The sequence below is a fragment of the Sinohyriopsis cumingii genome, chromosome 3, assembly GCF_028554795.1.
Source record: "Sinohyriopsis cumingii isolate HCF-2022 chromosome 3, ASM2855479v2, whole genome shotgun sequence".
NCBI lineage: Eukaryota > Metazoa > Mollusca > Bivalvia > Unionida > Unionidae > Sinohyriopsis > Sinohyriopsis cumingii.
The window spans coordinates 41,173,952-41,194,538 of record NC_142963.1 but is presented as its reverse complement, the minus strand read 5'-3'; the positions used below and the strand labels follow the sequence as shown (position 1 = coordinate 41,194,538).

Sequence of the window (20,587 nt, the reverse complement as noted above, 5' to 3'; positions counted from 1 at the left end):
CAAATTACGTACGCTTTTATTAACTAGATGAAACTACATTTTAGAAACTGGCCTATCAGCTTCGAAAAGGACAGGAAGGTACAGTAGAACTGTAGCAAGAGAATACATAAGATCTTGCTTTTGCCTTGAATACGAAGGTTGTCCTATCCATCCCACTATTCACACATTCACATATTGTTTATTTTTTGTTTTTGTTTACATCATGAATTCAATCGAGTAATATAATTTGCGTGAGATCGGTAAATTTCTAGTCATGTATTTAAGACTGAGTATATACAGAGTTTGAAAAAAAAATAGTCTGTGTACATGTTTAGCCGGCTAAGTGAATGAAGCCTAGACTGCATTAACGCAAGGCGGAAGAAATGTATAAGGCTGTCGTTGTTTACCTTTCTCTGCCTACTCGAGTCTTAGTACACTGACGACACAACGATTGTATAAATTACTTAAATAATTCAGCGTTTACACAACATAGGATGGTCTTGTCATTAGGTTGAGCATCGTCTATGCACACTGAAAGGTAAGTATAATAGAGATATCAACTAATATCATTGATTATCTGTCTCAGTAGAACATATTATTTTGTCAGTTAAAGCACGAAGATCACTAGCTGTCGCAGTACAACATATTCTTTTGCCAGTCAAAGCATGAATAACGTAGGCCATTGATGAGAACATATATATATATATATATATATATATATATATATATATATATATATATACTGGATTGTCTTTATTGCTGTCTTTATTGCTGGAAAATGTGAGAGCTATATTAACCAGTCAATATCACACAGGAGTGCCCGCATAATTATTTTCGGGGGTATGGGAGGTGGGGCGTACAAACATGTAGTGATCAGCTATTACGTTTTACGGATGTAGGCCAAACATGTTTAGAAGTGAAATTGGGGTGGGGAGACAAGTGCCCTTACGTGCGGGCTCCCATGATTTCACTGTGCAATCGTACGCGATTTGTTACATTAGTATAAATAGTATCTACCCTCTAAAGCCAGAAAGGAAATATGAAACCCTATATATGGAAGGGGATAGTTTGAACATGTGTGCAACGGCCTTGCACAATTTATTGTTCATTGGTTTGTGACGGAGTTGGGGTGTGCAATAAATAAGTGACCGTTTTCCATCTTTTATTTTTGTAATGCCCTCTGATATATTTATACATATCTTCCGACAAAGGTCTTCAAACTGGGCTAAATATGGACTATATACGATATAGCAGCAGAGAGGGTGGACAAGCTCTAATTGGTTCACTCGTAGTTTTGCAAAATAAGCCTTCCTGGAAAACCGCCAACAAAAAAAAAAAAACCGCCATATCCAGTGTAAGACAACCCTGTCAACGACAAATTGGCTTACCCGTCTATCGCTGATAGGTTTTTCTAATCGCAATACATCGAAGGAAAATATGCGATTGTGTCGGTGCCAAGGTGAGAGTTCGCCCTCTCTGCTGCTATAAATTAAATCATCATTATAGCAATAATGGCAAATATCGGAGAAGCATATACCACTAGATTAGCTCGAGAGCGACTAGAAGCAATCGAAAAATTTCTTCCTGTTCGTGATTCAGTAAGACAAAATCTTCAAGAACGTCAGCAAGCACAAGTTGAATTTGCTACGCGTACAGAACAGTTATTTAAACCCATTACAACAGCTACTGAAAAAGTTGCAGCGACTACTGAAAGAGCTATATGGGGAGATATTAACGATGAGGAGGAGAGGAAGAAGGGTATATTTCCAGTATTAAAACAAACCGCTGAGCAGACTGCAAAAATAGCAGCGAGAACTAAAAAAACAAAAAGATTTTACGAGAACTTCCAACTGATATAGCTGCAGCTCAGCCTCCACCCGTCGATGAAGAAATACTTGAAGGTATTGGTAAAATTCGTACTGAAATCGGTGATATAAAAGATCGCATACCAGAAACAGAAACAGAACAAGCTAGGGCTAAAGTTGATATAAAAGATAAATTTACCGAAAAAAAGTATTAACACCATAAAGGGATTTAAAGACATAAATAAATTCGCTGAGTTTGCCGGGCGAAGTTATGATCGACGAGGCGGAGTTTTAAAACCCGAGTATGCCAATGATGCTATAGGTCGTAACAATTGGTACAAGTGGATATTTCGTACACACTATGATGCTGATCAGGCTAGAAACAGCGATACTAGATATATTGCATTTTCTAACGCAATAGATAATTATTTTGCACGAATACAACAACTACAACATCCTCCCCAGCAACAGAAAAAACCACAACCTCCTCCCCAGCAACAGGAGCAATTTTACGATATACCTGACACCGGTGCTACTGGTAGCGGTTTGGGAATTGGTCTTATTGCCTGTCCTAACAATATCCTCAAAAACGTGCAACGGTTAGAAGTTCTCATAGGAGGAAAACGAGCTGGAAATAACTCACCAGAAATAATGAAGCGGCTGATATCTGTCGACGATTATTTCAAGGCGGTATCATGGATACTGATATTTACCGAGAACTTATTGATGAGCTCGTTGATGACTATCATAGTGACTAGTTGTTAGATAAATGAATAACAAATAAGATGATTATACATAATGCTCACCGTGGATCCGTAGCGGTCAGGGTGATAAACTCGCGATTACCAACCTATAAAGCAACTTACGGAGATGGACTCGGTGATGTTGTTCAGGGTTTGTTCAGAAGGATAGCTCCCAAAGCAGTACCGATCGCAAAACAATTATCAATGAAAGCTATTGACATTGTTCGTGATAAAGCTCCTGGTGCTATTGGTAACGTTGCCAGTAAAGCGTTCTTGGCAATCAAGGACAGACTAGCACGATTAATACGCAGACCAAAAGCGGTCCAACCAGTGAAATTACCAAGCACTGAAGTGATGCCTGCAAATGTCAGTAAAGTAATAAATTAAGCCGCAAATAAAAAACTAGCAGCGCTGATGAATCAAGGAGCTGAACAAATAAATACGAGTCTGATATCAGGAAGTGGTCTTCGTTTTAGAAGATAATAAATGATAATAAAATGTTTAACCGTAGATATGACCCAGCGTTTGACATGGATGCAGCAGTACTCAAGGATGAGTCCGTGCGTGATTATCAATATTATTCTTATTAAGCAGTATCGCCAAATCAACGTGGACGAATTGAATTACGAGTTCAGGATACAAGTAAGTATTTCTTGCCCGCTGAAGCATTTATTGAAGTCACAGGTGAACTTGAAACAAACGTCGTCGCTAATACACTATACGGAGCTAATGTCAGAGTTGGATTTGTTAATAATGGCATCATGGCTTATTCAAAAGTGCTATATATATGATTGATGGAAAAGAAAATGAGACAATCCAGGATAATGTTGACGTTGCTACAACGATTATAGGCCTTGCAAGATATTCAGATGATCATACTAGATCAGCTGGTCCGACTTTGATGTTCGCTAAGGATAATTCTGAACATCCCGATGGGAGGCCTGATATTGTAAGACGACCAAGAAACTTTGCCGATAACGTTGACGCTGATGTATGGCCGGTGGTTCATAGCATTCCAAATTACAATTTAGGATTTAGAACGCGTCAATTAATGTTAAAAGGTGATCGTAGAAGATTTTCATGTGCAACCCCACCGTCCCACATCTTTGGATTTTGCAGAAATGTCAGAAAGGTTATTTTTGGAGCCTTACCTACAATTGTTCTTCATCGAAAAGAAGATAATGATGCCATCTGGCGAGAAAATGGCGCTGCTGATGGTAAAGTAATTTTATTTAAACTCTCATTGTGGATGCCGATAATGACTCCATCGATCGTTGAAGAACAGCGGTTACTTTATTTTATGGATCAAGGCGGTAAATTAATATTAATCATGGCTAACAACAACTACCGATAGTAATCAAAATCTCGTCAATGGTGTATTTACTTGACATATATCATCGCAGCAAGGTGTTTCTTCACCAAGACGTATCTTTGTTGCTCTTCAAGATACTGCACGATTAAACAAGCAAGAAGGAAATCCAATGGTATTTGGCCAACTTGGTGTCTCTGAAGTATCTTTAAGAATAAACGGACATCAAAAACCATCCAAGGATATATTATTGGATTTTAGAGAAAATTATGTAGCACGTGCATATCATCGTTTGATAACATTTATGTGACGTGATCAAAATATTGATACTGGTTTGCAAATATCACAGATTTTACATCGTTGTATCCGATTTATTACTTTTCGCTGAAACATCTTGATTTAGTTAAGCAATCTGTCGATATACACTTTCGAGCTAGCGTAAATTCAGGTGTTAATTACAGTGCAATTGCTGTTATGTTCAGCGATAAAACAATGTCACTTGAAGTTGTTGGTAGGCGAATGAAAGTCATTGATGCCCCAGTGGAAAACATGTAGACAATTAGACCAACCGCGTTTATTATAAAAATGTCATATAGTCACGTTAATGTCACTCTGACTCCCGGTCAGGTGAAAAAATTACAATCGAAAAACGCGAGCGCATGTGGGGTAACGATAACACTAAAGCAAGATCAATTTGCTAATGGTTGCCCAAACAAGTTATCGTTGAAGAAAACTCAACTAAAACATTTCAATAAAGCGAAGCAAGCAAAAAACGGAGTTCAACTTGATTTGGCTCCACTCCTGTTAGCAATATCAGCGCTGATAGCTGCTGCTGCTTCAGCTGTCGCAAAAGCAGCCGCGTTAGGTGCTGTTGGAACAGCTGCTGGAATGGCATTAAAGAAAGCAACTAGGAAAGGATATAAAAAAGGGAGCGGGTCTAAGACTTCCAGGAACTCCGCCTTCATGGTACGGAAAGGGTCTAAGACTTCCAGGAACTCCGCCCTCATGGTACCCCAAACGCCGTTGACGCCGATGTCAAATTTTGATTTGCTCGATGCCGCTAAACAATTAAATATAAAAAATTTCAGAGGTGTTTTTATGAGAGATCACTTACCGCGTGAACCGAATAATCCAGAAACTGGAATTATTAATCTCGATAACAGCGATGGTCCAGGAACTCACTGGGTTGCTTACGCGATACATCCACGTGGAATTGTTTATTTTGATTCGTATGGGTTAGCACCGCCCGTTGAATTCCTAAAATACGTGCAAAGCACTCCCATTCCAGTCTGGTATTCAGCGCTACCAACACAAATATTAACCGATCCACCAATATGTGGCCGTGAAGTAATTAATGTACTTGACGCGTTATCAAAATCAACCAAACCACCTCACAAAGTCGTGCACGACTATACCACGGATAAATTAAACAATCCCTAAAGAATAATGGTTGATATTTACAGCACGAGTAAAGGTAAAAATCGCGACGATGTAGATTTATCAAAATATGCGACCAAAGATGAAATCGATAATCTTTTAACCCTTTCCGGAATAGACCCAGATGAGGGTGTTATTTTTCAGGACCGATATGGCAAGCTAAAAGCCAGCGATTTCAAATGGCATGAAATAATTCGTAGTAACGGGTAACATCCCTGTGTTCACTGACAGCAGAAAAATCAGAGACTCAAGTATGTCAATTGCCGTTTTCAAAGATGAAATTGCAAAAAATGTTGCTAATCGCTTAAAAAATACCGGTGACACAATGACAGGTGAACTCAGCATGAATGGAAACAAGATAGTGGTTTCAAGAGATCCAACATCCCGGAAGATGCCGCGACGAAAAAATATGTTGACGCGCTATTTACAACCGTCGGAATCATATTCGCTACGCGTTTAAAAAACATCGGTGACACAATGACAGGCAAACTTGACATGAGGGAAATAACATAGTGATGTTAGCGGATCCAACATCCCCGGAGGATGCCGCGACGAAAAAGTATGTTGACGTTAAATACAGCAGCGTTGACGGTAAATTATCCACGCTGCGGGCCGAGTATGGCGTTCACGTAAACGCGTTTACAAATCTCCGTAGAAACTTTAGAAAAATTAATGAAACCGCAGAGGAATTCTTTGCTACCCGATTGACCGTTGACGCAAAATTCTCTGATATCAATACTAACATTAACACGATCAAGAAAACACTCGAAGATGTCGTAAATGGAATTCCTGAGATCGTTAACAAAATTAATCTGATTAAAATTCCGCCCGGAGTAACTCTCGGGCATATTACCAACATAGTATACACAGCATCATCCGGGTTCGCAACATGGTCAAAACAAAATAATACTATCAAATATACCGCAACAGTCACTGGTGTGTATAGACTGTCTGTGTTCAGTACTGCAAAATTTGAGATATTTACAACATATCCCTGGAGACATTCCACCGACAAGTTTTCCGGGGTTGTGACTATCATATTAAATAGCGGAACCGAAGAAACGTTAACACTGGAATCCGCCGACAAGAAATTAATCGCAACATCTTACTGTTGGTGTTTGGAATTTGTAGCTGAAACACCTCAATTGGTCACCGCATAAAATAATAAATGGCATTGACAAAAATGGAATCAACGACAACATTAAATGTCCAGCAATATAGATACGATCAAGTACGTGAATGGCAGTCAGAGTTAAAATCTGTTATTGACGAGTATACGCTGAAGTAGAAAAATATAAGCGACGAGCAGTCATTCTTGACGTTGCAGTATACTCGGTATCCGCGTTAGTTGCATCCACCGGAGTAGTATTACCGGCGTTGACCCCGGTAAAAACTGCAATAGCAGTAACAATATGCATTTCATCATCAACGGCAATCGCAGGTGTTTTTAATATAATGGCGAAAAAGATATCAACGTGCACCAACACAAAACTACACGACGCGGTTACACGATTAAACACAGCAGCAGCATACTCAAAATTATCGTCGCTGATATCATCAAGCCTCAACGACGAACAATATCAGATTCCGAATTCACGATGATGACAAGGACATACAAACAAGTTCACGTTTTGAAGGAAAATAAAATAAATAACAATGACATAATTACTTCAGCAGATAGCCGCAAATACAACTCCAGTAAGGACCACAATGATAACAGTGAGCTCAACCAAACCTGAATTCAGAATTAATTTTCCAACTGCGATTCCGGTAAGCGAGATCGCGCTGCCACAATTGAGAGTATATCACAGTTGGCCCAATATCAGATCAAAATCATTTGGCGGATTACCAGCAAATAATTCGTTTGTGTTTGCAAAAAAAAATGAACAAGATGGTACACCCGACAGGAACGTTGTTCGAATACCAACCGGGTGCTACCAAATCAATGAAATCAATGAGGAATTACAACTTCGAATAAAAAATATCACAGGGAAAGAATCCAAAATAGCAATAACAGTCCATGAACCAACGCTGTCATTCGCAATTGAGATAAACTCTCCTAACTACGCCGTGGATACATATCAGAGTTCGATCAGAACGGTGTTAGGATGGCCTGAAATTCCACCACCGACACTACCGATACCACCTGAACCCAAAACGTCTTACTATGTCACGGACAAGCAATCATACCACGATGTTGCTCCGTGATACAAACAACATCTGCCTATTATAAAAAGATCAACTTCTGGCAGTAATTTGTCCTTCAGTAATAAGAACGATGTAACTTGGTATTTTATTTATGCACGAGAAGGTCCAGGAGGATTTAAAGCCGCGAATGCTGTTTCCCTAAGTCAAATTATTGAATATTTTAAATTAATCATGAACATAAAATACAACTACAGCGACTACGGCAGTGCTTTCAAGAACATCTTTTGATATAACTTTACGCGGTGAAATCATCAAACACGCAGAAATATTAAATCAGCTTGTATCCGACATGGAATATCTTCACCAGCGAATAATTCAGGCAATAATTGATTACACTGACGGTATGGATAGATATAAGCGGCAATTTTTAACTACATACTTGTTAACAGAAGCTACGCTGCCAAATTTTAAATTTCACGGGTATAACGCACCCGAATTACGAAAATCAGTCAATGATGTAATCAACGAAAACTTCCCTGATATACTTGCACGGTACAAAGAAACACTGCCACAGGCAACTATTCTCCGGACGACATGTATCCCCCGAAATCGTAAATATAACCCCAGTGGTCGCTGTCAATCTTGTGTGTGATGTGATTGATAACAGCTACATTACGGACACAACAATGTCAAATCAAGCCCAGCAAGGATTCATTCTTTATTCATTCACGCCAAAAGACCCACCTGGATTTTTGACTGTGCAAGAGCCTATCAATCCGGTCTATCTACGATGCCATAATCCACTGTTATCAAGAATAAATTTCAAACTAACAGACCAATTAGGCCACTTGTTGGATTAGAGAAATAAAACGGTAAATATTAATTTACTTGTGAAATCGTGAAACTGTTAACAGTTTTAAATCTACGATTCAAGAAACAGTTAAAAAGATAATTCTCCTGACAGTCAAGGTGAATATTTTTTTACTGACTGTCGCTCAGAATTATAAGAAATTTATTTTTTACTGAAAATCTGTCGAATTTCTCAATTCTGAAGGGTATTTAGGTACTCAAACTCGTGCAAGTCGTCGGATTCCTCAATTCTGAAGGGTATTTAGGTAGTCAAAATGGTGTAAATCGACCGATATGTTAATTCTGAAGGATGTTAGGTAGTCAAAATCGAGTAAATCGACTGATTTCACAAGCAAGTATAATAATTTTATTTTGTGCTCGGGCAACAGTAACAATATTTTGTTTATATATATGTTGTGCATGTCGACTGATTTGCTAATTCTGGGTATTTACTAGTAAAAATCATGGAAATCATTCGATTTGCTAATTCTGATAGGGTATTTACTAGTAAAATCGTGCAAATCCTGCAATTTTCAGTGAGAAACAAAACAAAACAAAAAAAAAAAAAAAAAAAAAATAATATTGTCAGTGAGAAACAAAAAAAAAATATTGAAATCTGTAGTAATCATAAATTTATTTTTTACTTTCGATTTCATTTCCACGTACTTGATTTCCACGTACCTACCTGATAAAATAAACGAGTCTAACTTTCGTTTTCGATCGCTTCACGATCTGACATAATTTTTCTTAATTGCCTCACACGAGTATTAATTATCTTTTTTGCTTCATATTCAAGATATAATTCCGACCTAATTTATTTAATTGCACGAGACAACGAAACAAATTCCTTTATTCGTGTTTCTTCTACTGTGGCTAGTGATTGACACATAGCCGTCTGAATCTTCTTTATAAATCTATATTGTGATGGCAAAATATATCTTCCTTCATGTTTAGCCTCCTGCAGTGTTTCAAAATCGGAAATAATTTTTTCGGGATTTAATTCATCAGATAAATTTATACCGTCATGTTCTAATTTTTTAATAATAACAATTACATCATTGATATTTTCGTAATTCATTATATTATAAAATTAATTTTTTTTACACCATATGTGAACTTCTAGATTGCCTTACAACATTCTAGCAAGTCCAGATGGTGTTCTTTTTACACTAAAGACAACTCCCATAAACTCCTAGTTTGCCACCGCATTCTTAATTAAGGATATATATACATACACTATTTACCTTGCCCCCTCTAGATTGTCTCATGACATTCTAGTAGGTTTGACGGGTAGCGTAAGAACAGTACAACATATATATATACATACACTATTTACCGTGCCACCTCTAGATTGTCTTATGACATTCTAGTAGGTTTGACGGGTAGTTTAAGGACAGTACAACATATACCTTATGCTAAGGAAGTAAAACATGTAACTTATGCTAAGGACAGCACAGACAGATACGGGCTTATATTCTACACTCAACAAATTTGCACACCCTCCCCCAAATCAATCCCGTGAGGTGCAAAATATCACGGCTTCTTGGTGATATGGCGGAAGGTGTGTTTTTTTATCTGTTGAGTTTCGAAAACCTCAGTATATAATACGGACCCTATAGTATATAAGCTGACTGATACTTGGAAATTCAAAAATAGCTCATGCGATGGGCGTGGCTTTTTCGCCGTTTTGTATTTCTTTTTTCTTAAATATAATCGCAGAAAAAATATAAATAAGCCAGAAAACCAAACGAATTCAGCAAATTAGGTATATTGTCTGTGAAAAAAATATTATTTATCCCAATAATGAATTATACGCCTGCCCGTGTTGACAATCCTTGATTCTATCAATGGGAAGTAATTGGATATTTTTTACTTCCTTGTTAACCTTACAGGTAATACAGAGAATTGTTTACCTTCTTCACACTGTGGCTTGTAGTGTGAAAACAATAATAGATAGTTCGCCACGGAACCGTATATTTCAGACAGTTACTTTTGGATTGCAACAAAAAACTTGAATTTAGTTCTACTAGAAATTTATTTATTTTCTGGATAATATGTTGCCTGTAAAAGGGTAATGACTTGCATTGCGCAATCTTCTGAAATCAACTGAGGTAACTCCATAATTGACTTTTACACAATCGCGGCAGAGTTATCTCCGTTATCTGTATATAACACCAATGAAATATAATAGAACGAAATCCAGTTTCCTAACCGGTATGAAAATGATGATCTGATTATTTCATCTGCAACATGTTGGACCGAACGTGAGTGAATACCAACATATTTGTCAACCGCGTTCATTGATTGAAATATCTCTTCGCCGGTCTCTACATTGAAAGATTTAATTGCTCTAGGAATCTTCTCGAATTTCCCAGTCCCTCCTCGTGCAGAATTTTCACTTTGTGTAATATCCTGTAAATTTTGAAGAGAATTATCGTTGTTGATGTTGATATGATCGATCACAAGACCGTCTTTGATCTCCCCGTAATAAACTTCGAATACAAACCTGTGACTGTAATAATGTTTCCCCCAGCGCTAAATCTAAGATAACCAGCATTATCAACTGCACCAACTGGTTTCTTCGACCTACAATTTCTAACTACACCATTACGATTTGCTTCGTAGTTCTTAATGATAAGATGTCTGACAAAATCTTTTTGCTCCAGTATATATAATGTATTTGTCTAAATCATAATTTGTCTGAGAACTTATTTAAATAATCCTCTTCTCGTTTTTTAACTCTGTCACTGTCATTATTTTTCTTGTCATAATATCGTTTAAGTTCCCTGTATAGCTTACCATCGCAATAAGCGCACAACTGTGTTCTTCCTCTAACTCCGACACCACATCGGAGACATGGTATTGGTCCTACACTACCATTATGAACACATTGTGACTGATGTCCGCAGAATTCTTTTATCAGGATTTGTTACAAGGAGTCAATGAACCCACCATAAGCCATTTACACTGATTTCTTGTTTGAGACATTGTATATATAATATTTTTTATTTAAATGTTTGTCTTAATTATATATGGATGAGTTTGAGAGATTATCTGCAATCAAGCCCTGGAAAGCTTCTAGATTCCATCTTGACAGACTAACCCCTGACTCGCGGAGACGAGCTCTGACTGATCTGATTTATATTGTCAGAGATGCCAGAAAAGAATTTCGTGATGATGGAGCATCTCACGTGTGGTCTATATTTAAAATTATACGAGACGACGAAGTCATTGATGCTACAATGAACGATACACGAGCGAAAGCGATTACCGATTACCTCAGTCAGAAATATCTTCTCAGGATAAAGTTTATTGTGCAAGCAGATTCCGATACGTGGATTATCCGTGACAAACGTGCTAATGGAAAAACTGCTGTGTTAAGTAAAGATTCCAAACCAGGAATGTTAACTGGAATTGACAGACCATATTACGCTCGATCGTATCCTGTGACAGCCGTTATTTATGGAATTTATCAACTAAATGATAGACCTAACATTAATGATCTTGCCCCGATGAGATTTTCATCGTTGAATTGTATAGCCGAGCGAGTAACAGAACATTTTAAAAATGCGAAGCGTGGAAACGGTTTAACTGATCTGCGACGTGGAAAAATAGCGAAGTGGACCGAGCAGGTCAAAGATACAGGAGCTACAATAAATGATGTCGCTGAGTTATCAAGCAAATTAAAATTTCCAATAACTGTAAAAACGTTAACAGGAGAGGTTTTATATGAATCAACGAATAAGGGAAATGGAACACCAATTGAAATTATTGATTATAACGCTCACGCGTGGACCTCCGCGGTAACAATATTTCTACGAGATCGTGTCGTGAGATTTTACTCTCCAGAAAATATGTTTGATTTTATTAAACAGATAAGTAAAAACGATCCCGTGTCAGTGTGATTGTTTAAGAGTTCCGAAAATGAAGAATATGATCAATTTTTAAGACCTAACGGCGACTTATATCGTAAAGAATCTTTCCAACTCGCAATGAGAAAACTCGCGGAAAGAAATTCAGAAAATACTGAGCAATTATTAACTAATTGTTTTACAGTTCCGTCAGTTGCAGCCCACGCCGCGAGAGAGAGAGAGAAATTCATGGAGACCAACACGCGCTGAGTTCCTCGAAGATGTTCAGTTAAGTTGTATCGAATATGGACATGGCGGTTTGTGGAATACCGAACATAACCACAATGATGTCATTTCGGTGGATATGGTACCGTGTTATCCGGGAAGTGTTCTCGGGATGGGTGAGTGTGCTGGATATTTTAAAAGATTCGGACTTCCTACAAACGAGATGACACGAGTTGCGATTAATGGTTAGTTACCCGATTTTGACCTGACAGGATTCACTGGTGTAGTGTCGTTTGAATTCGCTAAGAATCTTCATCCGTGTTGTTATGTTTGGTTTGGTAGACACTTCTCAGAGCGACGCTGGGCACCAATAGTGTTATTACGATATATGCTTGACGGTAACGTGTTAATATCGTTGACCGTCAGTTAAGCAATTATAATATATCGGACGCAGACCTCGGTTTGGTTACCAACACCGGAGTGTATCAGTGTAGATGAGGTCATCGAAGAATATAAGCGGGGATGTCCAAATACTCCTGTTGATGTCATCTTCGATAATGCTCTTAATATTCTCAGGATTAAACTCAGCAAAAGTGAAAAAACCGCAAAAGATCTCAATAGAAAAATAATTGGTAAATTTACTCAGGGTGGTGCATATGATCATAAACGGCATCACTCATGATTGATTATGGATGATGTTGAATTAGATTTTATAATTGCTGATGCCGTTGCGAGAAATATATTTTGTAATCGGGAAGACGCTTACTTGTCTGACGGAACATGGTTGGGCACAATTGTTAGTTACACCGACGGAGAATCTCCTCAGTATACACATTTAAGATCTTCTATGCTAGCTTATGTTTCTATAAATTTGCTATCGATGATAAATAGATTTCCTGACACCGCAATTAGAGTTGCAACGGATTCATTTTACTTGAATAAAAAATGTTCAGAATTACTGGCTCGTTTCACAAGCACTGATGAATCATCGGGATCGTGGAGAATAAAAAAAAAGAAATGTTACATTGTTATTGTGAATCAACGGATGTTGCGGTTAAAGATAATTATCGCAGCGATCAGATATCAGAATTATCGTCGGAGCCATCCGTGTATGATCCAGTGTCCAGACAGAAAACGGTCTATTTGAACGGACTGGGAGGTTCTGGTAAGACAACTCGGGTAATCGAATTATTTCGACAGAAATGCGATGATATGATTGTGCTAACACCAACACATAGACTCGCCAGGGAGATGAAACAACGAGGAGTCAATTCTTGTACTTATCACGTTTTTTTCAAATACAGCGGTGGCACATGGACTCCAGATCGAATGGGAGAGAAATATATTCCAAAGATCATCATTTGGGATGAAGTGTGTACAGTGTCGTTGGAAATATTAAAAACATTTCTCGATTGGTTGTTATTGAAAAATACAGCTGTGATAATGTGCGGCAATCACGGCCAACCACCACCGTTTGTTGGACCATCTCCACACGATTGGTTGAAGAATTTTGTTGATTATTAGTCGGAGATAACTAATGATCACATATTTCTTGATGCAGAATTAAAGGAATAAAAAAAATTAATCAGACTACAACCGAACAAATTTCTATGTGAAATAGCGCGTAAAATAATTTCAGAAACTTCTATGAACGAATTTCTACAAACGTGGAGACCAAACGATTTGATAGTGGCAAGTAGAAAGATAGTCAGAGACACACTTCAACAGCGGTTGTTTCAGTAACATAAAGAAAAATTTCCAACGTTGCCAGTGCCGCTCTGTTATCGACCAGCTGATACGCGACGGCAGAATATTGACGTTGATATACCAGGACAGACCGAGTCAAGGAAACAAAATCACGTATTAAATGATATTGTCGCAGTTGATGTCAGTGTTGTAGAGAATGCGCTACACGCTGACAATCTCCGTGGACGCTAGGATACGCAATGATGATTCACTCATCTCAGGGATTAACTATTGCTGATACAGTTTTTGGATCGTTGATGATCGTATCGAATGGCAGAACTAAATTTATCTTGCAGTGTCTCGAGTTAGAAAAATATCTCAACTGCGGAGAATCGTCTTGGACGAGTCAGTGATCAATGATGATATTGACAAGGATATAATAAGAAAAAAATTGGCTGGTTATAAACAAAGTGACAAAAAAAAGCCAAACAAACGCGACTTTGACATCGACGTTGAATTTACCAACGCGCTGAAACAACGGCAGAATAATCACTGTGCAAGTTGTAATTGTATAATGTTATGGCAGTACTCGACTAATAATCCAAGACAATTTACCGTAGATAGAAAAGATAACAGCCGCGGTCATACACGAGAAAATGTGATGCTGACCTGCCTTGAATGTAATCGACGTAGGGGTGCTAGTTAAGTGGTCGCGGTTTTAATTGTGTGTCTTCGGGAATTACTTGTAATTGTTCACGTGTAAATCCACGTTGAGGAACAGTTGAATCCAGTCTGTAGATTGCGGGTCTACCCGTGGATCTTGTTATGTTAGATATCTTGTGTGTGGTAAAACTCCTAATAGGATCAGTCGCTTTCTTTTTTTACCACCTTCAGGTTCACCGGGCTCATATAAATATCTTACAGTGTCATTGCCCAGCACTGGCTGTGTTGAAAAATCACGTCGTTGTACGGGTATATGTTTTTTGTGACTGCGCTAATAGGTTTCATGTTGGTTGTTCGAGTAATCTCATTATTTAACGCGGTTATCACATTTGGTAATCTTGCAACCCATTCACGAGATCTCTTGTCTTGAATGAATTCCTTCGCGTATTGATATCCAAATAACCGCGCAGCAAGTGTTCGATTAAATCGTTCAACAATTGCCTCATCACGATGAATTGCAGTATGTCCTCGTCTGATGTTGACATTATGTTGCTTCATCAGCGATGATACTGCACCCTGAAATTTTTTGCCAGGATCAACTTGTAACAGCTGTGGCCATCGTAGACCACCACGATGTTAAATTCTTTTAAACGCAGAAGCTATCTCAGTTGCTGTCTTTGTTGACAACGGTTCTGCTTCTTTGTATCTACTTGCAACGTCAACTACAGTTAGCGCGTACTTGTATGTTATTTGACGTCTTTGGATTTTAACAGTATCATGTGGTAGAAAATATATCAGCTTGATGAACTTCATTAGGAACACTAACATCAAGATGTGCAAAGTGAATTTGCTATGGTGGTGGTAGGTAATTTGCCATATTGCCTGTTTGGATAACCACTTTTTAGCAGTAACACGTGTAACTTTTGCTGCTTCATCGAGTTTAATAATCGCTGCGTTACCTTTCCAATATCCTCTTGGGGAATAATAAATCGATTCCATTATAATTAATTACCAGCACATAGCGCTAATTTACCATTCATCGCGGATCTTGCTAACGAATTAACCAGTGATTCCTTGAAGGATTTATTCGTGATGGAATTTAGCGCGTGAATTAATTTTACATCTGCTATGTGTCTGTGCTGCAGATCTTTGCTTTTATAAGCTACAACATGAGCATGACACGCTTTATCAATAGCATTTTTCGGATACTCACCTGGTTTTGGTTGGTCTTGGTTGTCAAGTCTGATATCAAGTCGGGTTCCAAGACCACAGTAATTATATCCTGGAAGATGTTTTTCTCCTGGGTATTTAGCCCAATGAGTCACAGGTAATTTTGTTAATTTTGCTGCAATATCACCTCGTTTTTTTAAATAATATTATTTGACTTTGACTGTGAGGGAATAAATTTAAATTTCTTTGTACCTCATCGCTCACACTTACCCGTTACCGCTGATCTGTTATTTTGTGTTGTAATGGTTGTTAGATCACCTGTTGCGGTACGTGTCCTGCATTTCACACATTATAAATCCATATTCTTTTTATATATTTCTATAACATGGAAATCACTGACTTTTCTGCAACAAGAAAACGAGAACCAGTCAAGCATCATGCTGCGCTACCAAATTATGTTCGCATGATTATCATAGGTCCATCTGGAAGTGGCAAAACACAACTACTACTCAATTTGATAATGAAGTGGATGAAGTGGGATAAGTTGTATTTGGTAGCACCATCAGTTGATAATCAAGGATGCTACGATGTACTTAAAGATTTTAATGAAAATGCAAAATCGTTATATGAGCGCGGTGACGATGTTGTTGAATTTATCACTGATATCGATGAAGCGCCAAGTGTTGATGCTATTGATGGGTTTATTAACAATTTAGTCGTGTACGATGATGTAATCCTGGATAGGCAATCAAATCCTGCTAGAGTATTTTCCAGAGGCAGACACAAAAACACAGATGTCATTTATGCAACCCAGCGGTATACACAAATACCAAAAGTGATCAGAGATAATTGTAATACTCTTGCTGTGTTTAATGGAGTTGATACTCACATGTTACGAAATATTCATCAGATCTGGTGTAGCGGTGATATGGACATAATTAAGTTTAGACATTTATTTAGTCAGGCTCAGTCAACCCCGCATGGATTTATAACAATAAATTTACATGATGCTCGAGCACGATATCGAGTCGGTCTTGATACAATTTTTGGATAATAGCAGCAGAGAGTTCGCTGCCTCCAACTTGGCACCGACACGATCGCGTATTTTCCTTCGATGTATCGCGATTAGAAAACCTATCAGCGATAGACGGGTAAGCCAATTCGTCGTTGACAGGATTGCCTTACACTGGATATCGCGTTTTTTGTGTGGTTTTTGCGGTTTTCCAGGAAGGCTTATTTTGCAAAATTACGAGTGAACCAATTAGAGCTTGTCCACCCTCTCTGCTGCTGATATTCTTAAAACTTAATTTAATGGAAAGAAAATTAAAACTTTTAGTTTTAGCGAATTAAACCGTGGACTCCATAGTATCTCATTTCACTTTGAATGTTATATCTAGAACGGAGACATTTTGCATGGTACAAAACTGTTTATGATCGGCGTATATTAGCTGTGCAACCTAAAAGGAAACTGTTTCATTATTTCCAAGACGACGACATGGTATGAGCTTAAGCAATATCGATCAGTTATCTACAGCTACTAAATGGTTATACCAAACACATACAATAATTTATTTACCATAACCTTCTAGCAACTGTTGTTCTCAAAGGGTTGATATTTGTCTAGGCTCTTGGCACATGCTCCATATGGTCAAAGTCCTTTGCAACAGTTGGCAATTTTTGTGCCAAGATGACTGTGGTGTGCCGTTTCATCATGCAATTTCCTAGTAGCCTGGAATGACAATTATATCCACTTTAAGTTTGTTTTGTTCGTTGTTTTTTTTATTATTTTGAACGTTAGACTAAGAAAGCTCATCCACGAACGACCAGTTTTCTTCCGTTTGCCAATCTCTGGCTATTCATTCTTTTATCTCGTGTTTTTATATTGTTTTTCTTCTGTGGCGTATTTGATTTTCCTCGAGATTCTCGTAAAATACGTGAATATTTCTCAAACTGGCTGTAAACATATACAAATAATTCTTGATCCATAGTATGATTTGGGTTAAATCTATCTATGTTCGTAGTAAAAGAATCTAGCAGGTCTCTTGAAGACAACCAATTTGACTTCACACTTCTGGACTCTTTAAGAGGTCTAGCTGTTCTTAAGAAAACGTTGGCGTGCGATTTCAAATGTGACCTCCCTTCTTGATGAAATTTCATCTGTTCGGAGCAAGCATAACTACTTATAAATCTTTTTTCAGTCTCAGCATATCATGTTTAGTTTTAATGCAGATACATATACGGCTGTGTCGTCGTCTTGCGTTATTACTATAATGAAACCTAATCTGGACACATTACAACTGACTTAACGTGCTGCTTGACATAGAAATAACTTCAGGACTATTTCTTTAGTCAGAATATTTTTTGCGCATCTCCTAAACATATTTTATACCTTCCACGAGAAATCTCTTTATCGGTTTTGTAACTCTTAACACGTTGTGTATATGCTATGTCAGGGTGCATTCTGTATCCAATAGGGTTCTTTACTTGCATTATGTTTGTCACTGGCGTTCTTCAAATTAATTCTGTGTTTCTGATTTCATACAGTGAACAAAGAGTTGGTGCCTTATATTGAAAGCCTGATTCACAACAATCTTTTCTTTGTTTAGTGTAACTAAATTCTCTTGGCATATTGTCATAGTTACCCTCTACAATTTGTGTTGCTACTTTTTGGGTCTACCCGCCGAGATTCTCATAACAGAATGTTGTGAATGTCGTTTCCTGCACACAAGTTTCAACTAATTCTTCTTTTGTTACATATTTAGCTCGGATCTCTCACCAAAGGCCTCTTCTTTTAGCAAAATTTCCCAAATGAGTTGATAGCAACTGACCATTTCTTTTCTTGCCATGCAAGTTGTAGTTTCTTAAATAATAGGAAGTGCATTCATGTGATACATTTAGGAGACATTTTTGGAATGTAAACATATTAATTTTAATTGTTGTTCATATTTCATAGCCTTGTTTCCGTTACTTTTTTCTTTGGCACAATTTATTTTTTTAACCAGTTAGGCATTTTAGCGTGAGAATATTTTAAGTTCTGTGGAACAAGACTTATGACATAAAGGTGATCGAGATTGATCCTGAAGACTTACTAGTTGGTTAGAGTAACCGCTTGATATGTTCCACGGAACCAATGCTTTGATTGATAAATCTGGGAATTTCGATAATATGAAAAGAACACAACACACCGAACTACACTAGCTTTAATTGGTAGACTTTTTTACATATCAGTTTAGGTAGTCGTGCAGACGTACAACTCTGCAGTCAAAGATTTTAGAGGGAAAATAAATTTGTTCCGTTGTCTTCTATAACAAGAGCAAAGAGCAGAGTAAACTCTCTTCATTGAAAGTGAACTAATCGCGTACTTTCAGGTGTTTCACCAGTAGATATTGTACATACTTTGAAATAGAAAGGAAAATAAACTTTTAATGAGACTCGAGCTTTCTTTCCAATACAAGGTGGCGACGTGACACTAAGGTAATTTGATTCACATCATGATTCACATAAACCTTGTCATCAATTATACTTTATTCATTTAATGGTATATCTTTCAGATTTGTACGATCTGAGTAATGTCATTCTTTTTTATAATTTTCCATGTGAATGAATTAAATTTCTATTGATATTGAACCTAAAGTTCTTTCTAATTCCTTCTTTCTTCTATTCGTTATTAGTTCTGAATGGATACATTTTCGCCCGTAGCCCACAATATTCTGTTATTCGCGAGCCTATTAGTTTATCGTTAAATGGTCCAGCAATTATTTTGTTCGATGGAGGGATGCCAGATATGTCGTCCTTGGGATAGTCACAAGAATCGTATAACTTCATTAAATCCTTTATGTCGTCAATGCTCATTTTACATTAACACGGAAAATATGTAACGGTACTATTCAAATATATCTTTTTGCAATGTATATTCATCCATCAACCATTTGAAAAGCTCTAACACTGAACAACAATCATAGGTCATTTTGATTAATTTGATATATTTTTATACAAATCAACAGCAAGCCATCGCGAATAACTGTTCTCCTTGCAAATGGTACGATTGATTAACATTTGGAAGTTTAATTTCATATGTTGTAGACATATTCTGTCTACGAGGAGATTTAAACTGCTTACCGAACTCATTAATGGGAAGAACTACTTACCGAACTCATTAATGGGAAGAATTCCTTTTTGAATTCACTTGCTGCTTTTATATTAAACTTGTGTTAAGTTCTTTGTATGATTTAAGCCATGATAATTTTTTCAAACAGGACAAATATTTATATCGTTGTTATACATTTATTTTCTGATCCAAGTGATCGTATAGCTTTATGTTTCTGTAAAGTATATTACATTTATTTTATTCATAATGCACATCATCGTGTTGGTTCAGCTGATATTGCACCATTGTAGATATCAATCAGCTTCTTTTGCAGTGATGATACATGATTTTCATCTGGTGTAGTTTATTTGGGAGATTAACGTAAGTCGCCCCAATAGTCTTGTATGATTTATAGTATCTCTGAATTCGCTTAATTATGCACCACTATAACTATTATCAGGTGTTTGGTTAAGTATGTAACCTGTATGACTATTATCAGGTGTCTGGTTAAGTACGGAACCACTATGACTATTATCAGGTGTTTGGTTAAGTGCGGAACCACTATGACTATTATCAGGTGTTTGGATAAGTGCGGAACCACTATGACTATTATCGGGTGTTTGGTTAAGTACGGA

At 37.4% G+C, this 20,587-nt stretch overlaps 1 protein-coding gene across 1 annotated transcript in view; it reads left to right on the top strand.

Annotated features, from left to right (window-relative positions):
* The first annotated feature begins 380 nt into the window (after nucleotides 1-380).
* Nucleotides 381-20,587, top strand: part of LOC149802749 (solute carrier family 15 member 4-like) — an 87,573-nt gene continuing 67,366 nt past the window's right edge. The window contains exon 1 of the mRNA XM_089952170.1: nucleotides 381-517. The gene's annotated coding sequence lies outside the window, so the exon portion shown is untranslated. The remainder of the gene's footprint in view (nucleotides 518-20,587) is intronic.